We start from the raw sequence: 12,285 nt of genomic DNA on the forward strand, positions 1-12,285 counted from the left end.
TTTAAGTGTGTAAATGTATCCACTATATAGTGTCCTCAAAAATTCCACAATGGAAGGAAAAAAGTAGTGTCCATGGCATGTACAATCCAACAATGCAATGCTCCACATTTTATGTCTAAGACTGTCAGTGATGACGCAAAACGATTAGTAAGTGTCTGAAATCTGAATTTACTGCTCACTACGGAGTAAACTATTGAGTGTCCATTGTATAGGGATCAGTGAATAAGTGAACAAAGGGGAGATTCCAGACACAGCCAAGGTTGTTGGAAAACCTGTAGACACTACTCAAGGCTGAAAAACATCGTTTTTCAGGGTAACATTTTTTAAATCTATATTTCTAATTACAGTTATTATTCTCCTAAAAAGACGCTGAAATTCAACATCTGTCAAATATGAGACAATAAACCACAGTGCTTTTTTGTAGTAAAAAAACACAATCGATATGAGATGATCAAGCATATAAAGGAAACAAAAAAAATGAGGTACAGTTAGTGCAACAAGAATACAAAGATTTAAATAAAATTTCAAATTTTTTAAAAGAATATAGAAGAGTTATGTAAAGAGTTTCCCCTCGGGGATCAATAAAGTATTTCTGATACAAATGCATTAGTGCAGAAGCCCCCCACCCTGACTACTGAAACCAAACCTATGCCCTTGTGTGTATGGGAGGTGAGTACTCTGTCCTGTTGCATCATCCTGGCTCCTTATCTCCACCTCTGTTTACCTGTTATGTTGCCATAGGAACTCCCACCTCGGAAGCCTATTGGCCAACCTGAGGAGGTAGCAGCAGGTGAGGGAGTGCAAGTGCGTGGGTGTGACGAGGGAGGAAGAAAGACATTCACAGGGAGAGGCGGGGCCGACTGAGGCAGAAAGATAAACATTCAGATAGGCTATAGAAGGAACACAATAGAGCAATAAATGTATAGATAGGTAAAGTCGTTGATAAATGGAAGAGAGAAAGACCAGTGAGACGGTAATAGCGACTAAAGGGTAGGTGTGTTTTACCTCACGCTGCTTTCTCAGAAACAGGAAGTAGTCAGTTGAACCGCCGTCTCCTCTTCTGACGCAGCTGGCTGAGGCCGATGACGGCCATGTGTCACTGTTGGTATAGTAACCACCCGGCAAGGACAAACATCCGGATAAGTGCTTGCTGCCGTGTCACCGTTTTTCATCAAATTTGACATAATCGTAGCTTAACCACAATACATTATCACAGGTCACCATGGTGACTGGGAAATACAGAGGACGGTGACAGGTTTACCCTTTACCTTTCTGACGTGTAGATACCCTCTGGTGTCCGTCTATTCATCTGTGAATACACTGAACATTATTAGCCTATTAGTATTATTGCTGCTATTTTTTTACAGTCACATAACTAGGCCTATTTACATATCATGTAGAGACAAGCTGAGAAAACCAGTCGAAAGTGCTGATGTGAGAATTCACACAGTAGGCTGTCTCATGTATGTCTGCAGACCATAAAATATTTATTGAAAGAAATGTTTCTTTCTTTTTCATATCTCTTATAGGTTCTCTTTAAGGACAGGATCGTGCAGTACTGTGTTACAGAGATACAGATTTAAAGCAATGAGCTAAGCATGGTGACTACATGGACACTGCATACTCAGATTCATTCATTTCAACTTCAAGTCACTGTGTGAAAAATAAATGTACAATATCAAAAAGTGAGGCGAAAATGACAAAATAGAAAAACACTAAGATTTGTGAATTCATTTTGCATTCTTCATTCGACCTTTAATATTGAATTTAAGCATTATTTTTTGTAGATATAGATTTGTATTTTCTGAATTCTTTCTATAATTTGAATGAATGTCGACCTTTATCAATGGATCAGAGTTATGAGAGTGCAGCTTTCAATTCTCTTTTTTTCTTTGGCGTCTGCCTGCGAGCCAGAACCTCCCTAGAATAAATGTGCATTTTCCCTCAATGTTTTATTGACAGTAACATGGCTCCCCCAAAACTTGATTATGTCTCTCAGTTTCTTGATTTTTTTCTCTGTAGTCAACATGTCTTTCTTTCTGTCTTCCCTTTCAGATATGCAAATGTGTGGAAAAAGTGTCAGGCAGTGGAGAGTTCACAAGAGGTATAAAGTTAATGTTGCTGTACTGTGACCTAGCCAAAGCAACACAGATTTTTACCATTCAAGATTTAGGTCAAGAGTAGGCAGCCAGGTGCCATGAGAGTATGCAGACTTTCATTCCAGCCAAAGGCAAAAGTCAGGGTATTACACTGATGAACACTAGCTGAGAGGAGGAACTACTGTTTGTCAGGAAAAACCTCTTGGTGTAAACTTGTTTAGTTTGGAATGAAAACAAGCATTTGATTTCCTGTTCCTGACCTGAACCAAGAGAAGAAGAAAAAAAGGGTGATGGAGAAAGGGATATATAATTTTTCAATATTGTGTTTGTGATGTAAGATTTATTCTATAATTGAAGGCATGGTTGAAAAAACACAAGACATTTATACTGCTTTTTTCAAATATATTTAGTTTTAATTATAATGTTGGTGAAACTACACATAGTATCAACTTTGTATTCATTTTATACATTTTAGTTTAAAAAGCAAAGGCACATATGAAGAAACTGCAGCTCTTGTATTTAGTGTTTTTTACTAAACATGGTATCAACAACAGACAATGAACAGGAACGACACAGTGTCATTTTGGCTTTGAATCATCAAAAAATGAAAGCAACACATACAAAAACACTTTAGCAAATACTGCAGCAGACTTTATTACAAATTTTGTTTTATTACAAACAAGTTATGCATTTTCAAAGACTAATTATTTTAAAATTTTCACATAGATTTTTGATTCAAATAGCTTATATGGTTTCATGAAAACTGTAGATTTTAATGGTCTGTAAATGCAATAAGACAGCAGGCATAAATCCAAGTAAAGTGTTTCATTACAGAATGTGAGTGTGTACATCTGTTAAGGGAAAAAATGTTGCAAGTAGGAATTCAGCGAGACAAATCACTGTTTAACACAAACATCGACTCAAGTAAATAATTTCAAAATAGATTTATTTAAACATGCACGTACACATCCAGACTTTAAGACGGCATAACAGGCTGCAGTCATTATAGTGGTATTAAAATGATCAGTGTGTATGTGTGTTTACTGTGTGTGTGGAAATGAGACCAGTCCCCTGTTCCTGCTGAACTGAGCCAGCCGACGTCACACACTGATTATCAGCACAGCAGGCACAGGAGACCGACCCAGCGGGGGGGTGGGGGTGGGACAGACAGATACACACACATACAGGAAAGGCAGGCAAACGCACACAAAAGTCAAACAAATAGACTGCTCATGCAGAAATCAACAAGTGGAAGCATAAAGAAAATATGAATGCAAACACAAAGTTACACACATGCTACCCCTGAGAGACCCTGGCAGCCGGCGATACAAATGACGACATAAGATGACATATTGTTCGCCCTACAGGAACAGGAGCGGCCCTCGACACTAATGAGACAGCTGACATTTAGCAGACACTGACACACTGAAGCCGCACAATTTCAGCTAATTCAACAGATTACCAGTTATTACCAGAAGCTTATAGACTGTGATGCCTGCTCCCATACGGCCCTCTTGGCCGCAGTCCACCACCCTTTATGCTTTCACAACACAAAAGTGAGTCATCCGGGAACTACAAACGTACTCGACCTTCAACATATGCTGTCACGGTAGAAGTGATTAGGTGTGAGTCTCAAGTTTGGTGGGCCCGTAAAAAGTGAGTCCAAGAATCAATCAATCTAGCAAATGAGAAGCATGTGTTTGAACGATAAAGTTGAAAGATAAAGGGCTTTTTGATACACAGTTTTCACATGTTAAATGGCACTGAGCTACACTATAGTCAGGTTTCCATCTGAATTTAATGCACATTTTAACTGAAATCTGCAAAAGAAAATACTAATGTATGCATGTTTTCATCCACTACTGTTATGCAAATATTAGGATTTGGGTGCTGGTATTGCTAATTTTCCAGTCAGGTGTTGTTCAACTATTGCAGAAGAAGAAGGTGCAATGAGATGACATAAAAAAAGTGCGAGTCAAATCTCAAACGAATGTGAATGATGTTGAAAACGTGATGAAAATGTGGTGTTTATGTTTGTTTCATGTATTGATCTGAGGAAGGTTACAGTCTCCTCATTGAAATTGAAAATGCTTATAAAAACAGGTGGATGGAAACACTATATTTAAAGAGTTTAAATATTTTGGGGTCTTTGGAGGATATAAAATGGCTCTAGGTCAGCCATAGTGAGCAGCTTTTTGCAGTAGATGCCATCGTGCTCCTCTGAAGTCTGGTGTTGATGTGAAGAGCATTGGTTTGATGCAGTGCGGCCCCTCCCTGACCTTTACTCTCCCCCTGCAGGCTGCAGCCCTGTGGCGGCAGAACTTAACCACTGTGAACATGGCAGACACTCACTGTTCACATGTGGGTTAAGTCCTGCTGCCGCACAGCCAGGTCATGCGAGTGTCTGTTCGTGACAGAGAGTGAGATGGGTGTGTTTGTGTGCGAGCATGCAAATTAGAAACATGGGTGTGACTGTGTGTGAGTTGTCAAATTAGTGTGTGTGTCTGCATTTGTGAGAAAGAGCTTGCTTTCTTCATGTCAGCCATTGGAAATCCCTGGCAATGTGATTCAGTCCTGTAGTCTCAAAAATCACTCTGCCAGGAATTCCCCTGGCCAACAGAGACAACTAGACAGTTTGTGGTGAGAGGGAGACAAAAAACAAACAAATAATAAACACCATAATAGACCTCCTCTATCACGATCACCTCTAACACTTAATGCTGCCATCTTGTCATTGCCAGATTAACTCTATCCCACATCTATATCTCTGTGTGAAAGAGGGAATTATCACAGTAGTCTAATGTGCTACATCTTTGTCATTCAGAGGTCATAGTCACTGCGCCTTCTCAGCCCTGTGCATACTGTATGTTCATGGTTCTCGTCAACTCCCAGACTTCCCGTGGCCTCTTATAAAAATAGCTTTTCTATGATAGAATGGAGAATTAGGTTAGAAGGAAATGACCAGTCAAGTGGCACTCCCTGTAAAGACGTTTGCCCCGCTCTGTTCTACTTCTGCCCCTTTATCTGTGCCCCCTTGTGTGGAAAACAACAAACAAAAAAAAGGCTGGAGAGCACTGGGCCATGTTTCCTCTGCTGCTAAGCTACTGCTAAATCTCTTCAGAAATTGTCAAGAATTTTCATATTGTTTGAAGAAACTGATACTGTATATGGTATTGCCTCTTATTACTGCCTGTCAAATGACACAAATCTGATACCATCCTATGCCAGCTAAGAAGGACAAGCACATACACTCATCACCCCCGGAGCAGAACTTATTACAACAAATTCCTTTTTGTTGAATTTTACTTGTCTGGACAGGACATATTTAAATAATTGAATGTCAGTCCAAGCTCCAGATCCACGCTGAATGCGTTTTTTTTGCCATTCTCTTCAATTCTCTTTATTTTCAGCTGTATGAATATTCCACCATGTACAAGGTATGAGTCAGTGGGACACTTTTGGGGAACTCCAGACTCTAAATAAGTTTTAGCCAGCTGTCTGTTGTCACTGTGGGCCTGCTGGAGAGCTGTGCCAGGGACACAGTGAACTCACTAACGCTGTATCATTGTTGTCACAAATGTGCTGCAGCCAGGTCTGAGAGCTTCCCAAAATGGCACAAAACCTTCTTCTTATTCTATGCCGTATTATTTCTAAAGTTGAATATTTTAAATGCTACTCAATGAAGCAATTTGCATTCCAGTCTAAGAAGCAAACCATAAACTCAGCACTGAGCCTGACACAAAATATAAACCCTGTTTCATGTGCAGACGTTTTCTAGCTTCCTCCAGGCCAATGTTGTTTCTCTCGGTCTGTGGTCCAATCAACCAATAACACCAAATTATAACTGCTCAGAACACACTGTGATTTTGGTGCTACTGGGAAGCACTTAGAAAACCGTTGTTTCTGCCTCTGTCTGCTTTCTCTTATTAATGTCTTGTAAATGTCTCTCTCTTACACTCTCTCACAGATTACAGTTACAAGGAGCATTTTTGAGGCCCCAGCTAGATTAGCGTAACTTTAGAGCCAAGCTATCAGAGGTAGTATTTTCACAATGTGGCGCAAAGCGTTTTTTTTTGTCACTCAGCTACATAAAAATTAATCTTTACATATTTGGTATTGGATTTTTGTTGTAAGTGTTTCCTTAAATTCAGTTTTGTTTTATGAGACGTGCATTATATATCTCTCGATGGTTCTGTCTCCACATGGTCACAATAAGTCTCAAGAAAGTAGGTCGTTTAAGGTCCCAGCACCCATCAAAGACGGTGCGCTAACTCCTCTTTAACTCCTCTCCTCCATCAACCTAAAACCCTCTATCCCGTCATCCCTTCATCTGGCAGTGGTTCATCTTGTGTGTTATTTTCTCTGCCTTTTCATCTTTTCCATCGGTTTCTCTCTTCCCCTTTGCGTTCCCCCCGTCGAACCCGCAGCCGTTAATGTCTATGAGCTCATTCCTTCCCTTCCCCTGTAATGACGGCATTCTGGTTGACGCACGCTGTCCAACACCTCACCTCAAATGCTCGCTGCGAGGATCTCAACATGTCTCCCTTATGCATTTGGCCTGTCTTTTTTTTTCAGTCCTATGGTGGAGCCAGGCAATCCTGTTGTTACACTCTTCTCAAATTGGATGTTTATTATGGTTAGGAATAATCATAAGGTTCAGCCATGTGGGCTGCAATTCATTGGCAGCTCATAATTGTGCCAACGTGTTGCATCCTGATGGAGGCGTAGAAGGGGAAAATTTGTATCACTGAGTGATGATCGCCAGCAGATGTACCCTAGTAAAGTCAAAATGTTTTTAGAGAGTGTCTTCATGGCTTACGGCCTTGTGTGAGGGTGCCTTGATGGTTTTAGGGTGTACAGTTTATACAATGTGTGTGTTCTACTAAGGTTATATTCGCACACACGACGTATGGAGGTCCAAGTGTAGACGTGGCCACTGGCTGTTTTCTCCGAGCGTCTTTCCCCTTCAGCCAGAGTTCAGAATTGACATTGACGTTTACACAAGGGCACACAGTTAAGTGGAAAAGCCTCTGTTGAGACAGCTGGATCTCAACCCCTTGTTGTTTCAACACATATCTTCTCTCTCCCTATGCCCTTTTGTGCCCGCACGCACACACACACACACACACACACACAGATGCACTAAGAAATGCACACATGCTCGAAGGCCAATATGCTTGCTATCAATAAACAAACACAGTTATGTCAGTGGGCTGCCAGACAAACATGGCATGTGTGTTAGCTGGGTTCTCAACCTGTCTCATAAAGCAGGAATACTACAGATACATACCAATCTGACATAATTCACACCTCCTCCTCCTTCACAGAGCAAACAGTGAGCAGGGCGACTCACAGGCTGGCTGTGTGCTGCTATTGTGCACTTCAATAATAATTATGTATCAAACTGAAGCAAATGTCATTTTCGTATCTTTCCATTGCATCAGAGACTTTTACAGAGTGTGGTTTGTTTCCAACCACAGCTTCATGTGAAATAAATATATATAAGTCCAATGGTTCAAGACATTATGTCAACATTGGAGCACAAGGGTTACAATAACGTCTGAATTCCCTTCTTAAAGTGTAAATATGACACATTTGCTTTTTATAATTGCTGCCGTATCCATTACACCTCACCCTGATAAGTGCAAAGCGTGGCTCACCGAGGAAGACAGCGTGGAAAAGTAACTGTATTAACTAGATCACCTAAGTCCAAAATGGTGAAGAGATGAGCGTGGTGAGGAAAGATGCCTGACACAGCAGAGACTGTGGCAGCATTTCCTCTGTAACTTACATTACATTACATTTGAAAGAGAATGTTTTTTTGTCTTTAATCTGAGCAATTATAAACTCAGCAGCAGAACAACATAACTTTCAAAGAAATAGCCCTCTAAAACATGTGGGGAGGATGTTAATTCAGCCCTGAAAGTTTCCTAACCCCAACCATAAGATCTGCAAAAATTGTCACAAAACTGTAGTGAAAATGCAGAACACATCCCACCGACCTAAACGTAGATCTTTGAACCCACACACCTTACACTGTACCACACCCTGGCTCTATTAGACAGAGTGTGTGTGTGTCTGCGTATGTCTGCGCATGTGAGTAATATTGTATTTCTTTCATGTTTCGTGTGAGGGCGTAATTATTGCTGAGGCTGTGACATTCACTGACATTCAAACAGACTTGCGCTCTACTATGGCCTTCTCTTGTAGTTTTCCTGAATCAAAGGGGAACGTTCATTGGCTGGCCTGGAATCAATGGAACGCATCACATGTGGGACATTAGTCTGAGAATAAAAAAGTTTTTCCAGCTCCAGATTTAAAAAAAAAAAAGAAAAAGAGAAAAGCTCAAAGTCTCTTCGGCTGTAAAGCTAGCCTCAGCAATGAAGAGCCCAGCCCAAGCCCGTGGTCCGCTCCCTATAGCCCAATGCGTGTAACCCTATCCTCAGCCTGATTTTTTGCCAAACACCCTTACCACTACTACCAGCCCTGTACTTAGTGTACAGCCGCCCTGCTGCCACTGAACCACACATGCACAAATGGATGCAGAAACTCCACACACACACACACTTTTATTCCACTACGCCACGGTTTCCTGAGCCTGGGCCCATTCCTACAGATTACTGCCGGGCACACCCACCTACCCAGTCACCCCACCATGGATCCCCACCTTCTCTCCTTCTATTCCCTCTTTCCTCCATCCATTCATCCATTTGGCCTTCCCTGGTAGGTTTTCCAATCTAATGATTCCTTACTGTAAAAGGCAGAATAACGATGCCTCCCACCTCTCTTTCCTCTTTGCCATGTCTTTCGGCGTAGAGGTTATCTGAGGTCACAGTCAGTCGCATAGAGAGCGAAGCAACAGTTCCCCCCTGTGGGGCTAAATTAACTCATTCTTATCTTGTCTTTCCTCTGTGCTTCATTTTCGCCTTCCACTGCCCAATTTAGTCTATACCAACACCCCCAGAGGGGAACCAGACAGGACAGTGGACAGGAAGACAGAGACAGCCGGCCCTGAACTGGTTTAACTACAGTAGCTGCTGGATTCCCTTCCTTTCATGGAGGTTTGGGAGCTCGCAGACTTACAGGGCCTCTGAACAATGAGAGGAATGTTTGAACGGCTCCGGCCTCGCTTCACCACTACCATTACGTCTCACGGCAGCTTCTCTAGAACTTTTTATGACCTCGATTCCTACTCTGTGCTGCCAGCAACACCCCGTGGAGAAGCACACAGACTGATGGACATGTAGACAGTTAGATGACACGCATGGATAGATGGATGACATACATACTGTAAGCAGCCAGTTGGAAAGGAAGGCAGACAAACAGGTAGAGGGAAAGCAATTATGCAGTAAGTCATTCAGACAGGTGGAGATATGATCTCTAAATCAAACACACATACTGACAGACAGCCAGGCGTAAAGACAGACAGAAATGAAGCCATCCCATTCAAAGGAACTATTTACGTCTGACCTTTGTAATAGAGCCGGTCCACAGTGGCAGACCTCAGATCAGGGCAATATTCCAGTGCCAATATTACAGTACATTTGAACAGCAGGCACACTTTACTGTTGCTCCGTGTGAATGTCTGTCCTGATCAACAGGTTGCAGGAACTGCTGTGAAGTGAGTGTGAAGTACCTCTCTGTGGAAGACCAGTGGTTCAAGGCAAAAAAAACCCAAATAGATTTGTCGGATCATAAAGTCATAAAACAGTAAACAGCGAACAATCAACTTCTGCGAATTGGCAGACACAGTGCTGCACCTACCTGAAACAGCAGTTTTTACTCCTTTCTTTTGTCTCAGCCTCACTTTCCTCATGCTCTTCAGTGTCACACTCGAAGTTGAACTTCCCAGTTGTCGTCGTCCTCCTCTCTCTGTCTTTCAGTGTTTCTCTGTGTCTCCCAGTCTTCGTCTCTCTCTCTTGGGTCTGTTTCTCCTTCAACTGTGCAGACAGGAGTGTGTGTGGACGGGAGTGTGTCTGGGAGCCAGACAGGGTGAGAGTAAGAGAGTGGGCGGACCCAGCCCAGTGCAGGGGATTCCTTTATGACGATGTCAGAGGAGAGGAGCCCTCCCCTTCCTCGCCTCTTCTCTGCCTCTCTCGTCTCTCCTCTCTCCTCCCTCTCCTCCCCTCTCCTCCCCTGTGCATGGCCGAGGCTGCTGCTAGAACACAGGAAAGGGGGCAGGGAGATAATTGGCCGCACAGCTGCTAATAAATGAGCAAAGGCTGTTTGAGTCAATAGCAGGCAGGAAGAGGAGCGAGCTAAATGTGCAGGGTTTCAGTGGAAAAACATACTGAGATTACACAAGTTACACTGTCTTGTGTAAGTTGAAGAGAGTGGAGAGTTGCAAAAAGTTGCGTGTTTTTAATCATCCCTCCCAGCAGATAGTGATAATTTCTTTCTTTGACAACAATCAGAGTGAACACATTTATCCTAAAGACACTGTTAATTCAGACCCTTTTAATAGCAGTTGTTTAGATGTCAGAACATGCTTTTAGTACTATTTTGCAAACTTGTTTTCAACTGTTTGTAGAGTTATTTTGCTTTTATCCAAGAATACACCCTTCTTTTTCTTATTCGTAAGAAAATAATTTTTATCTGTATAGCACTTTGAAAAACACAAAGCACTTTTCAAAGAATTGAATAGAGAAAATGATCACCAAAGGCACATTGGACATATAGAACCGAGGTATGGTAAGTCATATTAATAAGGCCAAAAACAATAATAGAAAGTTATTACATTCAAGTCTCTAAATTGAGCGCTAAGAAGTGATTTGAAAAATGGCATATGTTAAGCTAAAGTCAAATAAAAGCTATGGATCTAGCTTTGAATCAAAATGTGTGTGCAGTCAATAAGAAGCTTATGATTTGACACATCCATTTGTGGATACACATCCATGCCGAAATAGTAAAGTTATAACCTCATCAATTCTGAATGGTTTTGCTAAAGTTGTTGTGAAATGGTCTTGTCTCGTTTTGTTTTGGTGAAACTTGAAGCTGCTTTTTTATGCTGAGAGACGGACTTGCTGGGGCAGGGGTGCAGAGTTACAGTAATCTAAGCAAAAAGAGACAAAGCACGGCAGATTTGTCTAAATCACTTAAAGCTGGACACTATTTCAATATGGAAATAATTGTGAGCGAGATCTATGGTTAACTGATGTGCTTAAAAGTTTAAATTTGAGTGTGCTACAGTTAGTGTGACACTGATTGTGGTGACATTAATGTTCCTGTCATAGCAAGAGAAAATCTTCTTCCCTGTATTTTACTCATAAAGAATATAAATAATCAAGATTGATTCAGAAGTAATGGTGGTTTCACGACTGCCTATAGGAGTAAAACAGCAGAAACTTATGTACATCATAGTCTTTGCAACTTCTGATCCTGGTTAGGCTGTTGTATTTGTGTGTGTGTGAGGTGTTTGTGTCCAAGTTAGGTTTGATCTGCACCTGTCAAGCATAGGACCCCCCCCCCACACACACACACAGGGAGACAGTAACACAAGCTTCAGAGAGGGGCTATTAAAGGCTTTATGACTTCCCCTTCTTCCCCTGAAGCCTTTGGGTGTGCGTGAGCGGCGAAGTCCCGGACGGACAACCACGCCCCTGTGAGAGAGCGGACGTCACACATTCCACACATGAACACACACACACATACACACTTGCGCGTCTCTTAGCAACACATACACTCAAGCTTAGTGAAATGACTATGCCAGTAAGACACATGACCGCGACACATTGTTTATCTTCAGATGGGATATGTTTTGTTTGTGGACCTCAGTTTCTATGTTGTATTCATAGGGGATTTACAACTTTGAACTCATCTCTGGTAAAAAAAAAAAAAAAAAAAAAAAAATATCCCTCTCCATTCTGTGGTCTAAACCTAGATGCGTGCCGTGCACTCTCCCCTTTCATTTTGCCTCACAAAGATTACAATTAACATAGCCGCACAAAACACCAGCACTGTGATAACTGAGATGACACAAGGATGCTTTCAAAAGCTACTCATTACAAGAAAACTCGAGACAACTTTCAAGTCAGACCAATACCAGTTCTTTCAGCCTGGGTGAAATATGATCCAAATGAACTTGGGCTGAAACTATAAAAAGGAGGCCATATCTTGAAACTTTTTTACCAATACCAATTTACTGAGAGCAAACTCTGGTGCAACATTCTGCAATCATTCCTGCTGT

General features: G+C 41.7%; 1 long non-coding RNA gene across 1 annotated transcript; it reads left to right on the forward strand.

Annotated features, from left to right (window-relative positions):
• Positions 1-850: 850 nt before the first annotated feature.
• Positions 851-2,791, forward strand: LOC122868442. The gene is made up of 2 exons (XR_006376106.1): positions 851-990; positions 1,530-2,791. It is a non-coding gene; the product is annotated as an uncharacterized LOC122868442 (long non-coding RNA).
• The last annotated feature ends 9,494 nt before the right edge of the window (positions 2,792-12,285 follow it).

Source organism: Siniperca chuatsi, linkage group LG21 (genome assembly GCF_020085105.1).
Source record: "Siniperca chuatsi isolate FFG_IHB_CAS linkage group LG21, ASM2008510v1, whole genome shotgun sequence".
Taxonomy (NCBI): domain Eukaryota; kingdom Metazoa; phylum Chordata; class Actinopteri; order Centrarchiformes; family Sinipercidae; genus Siniperca; species Siniperca chuatsi.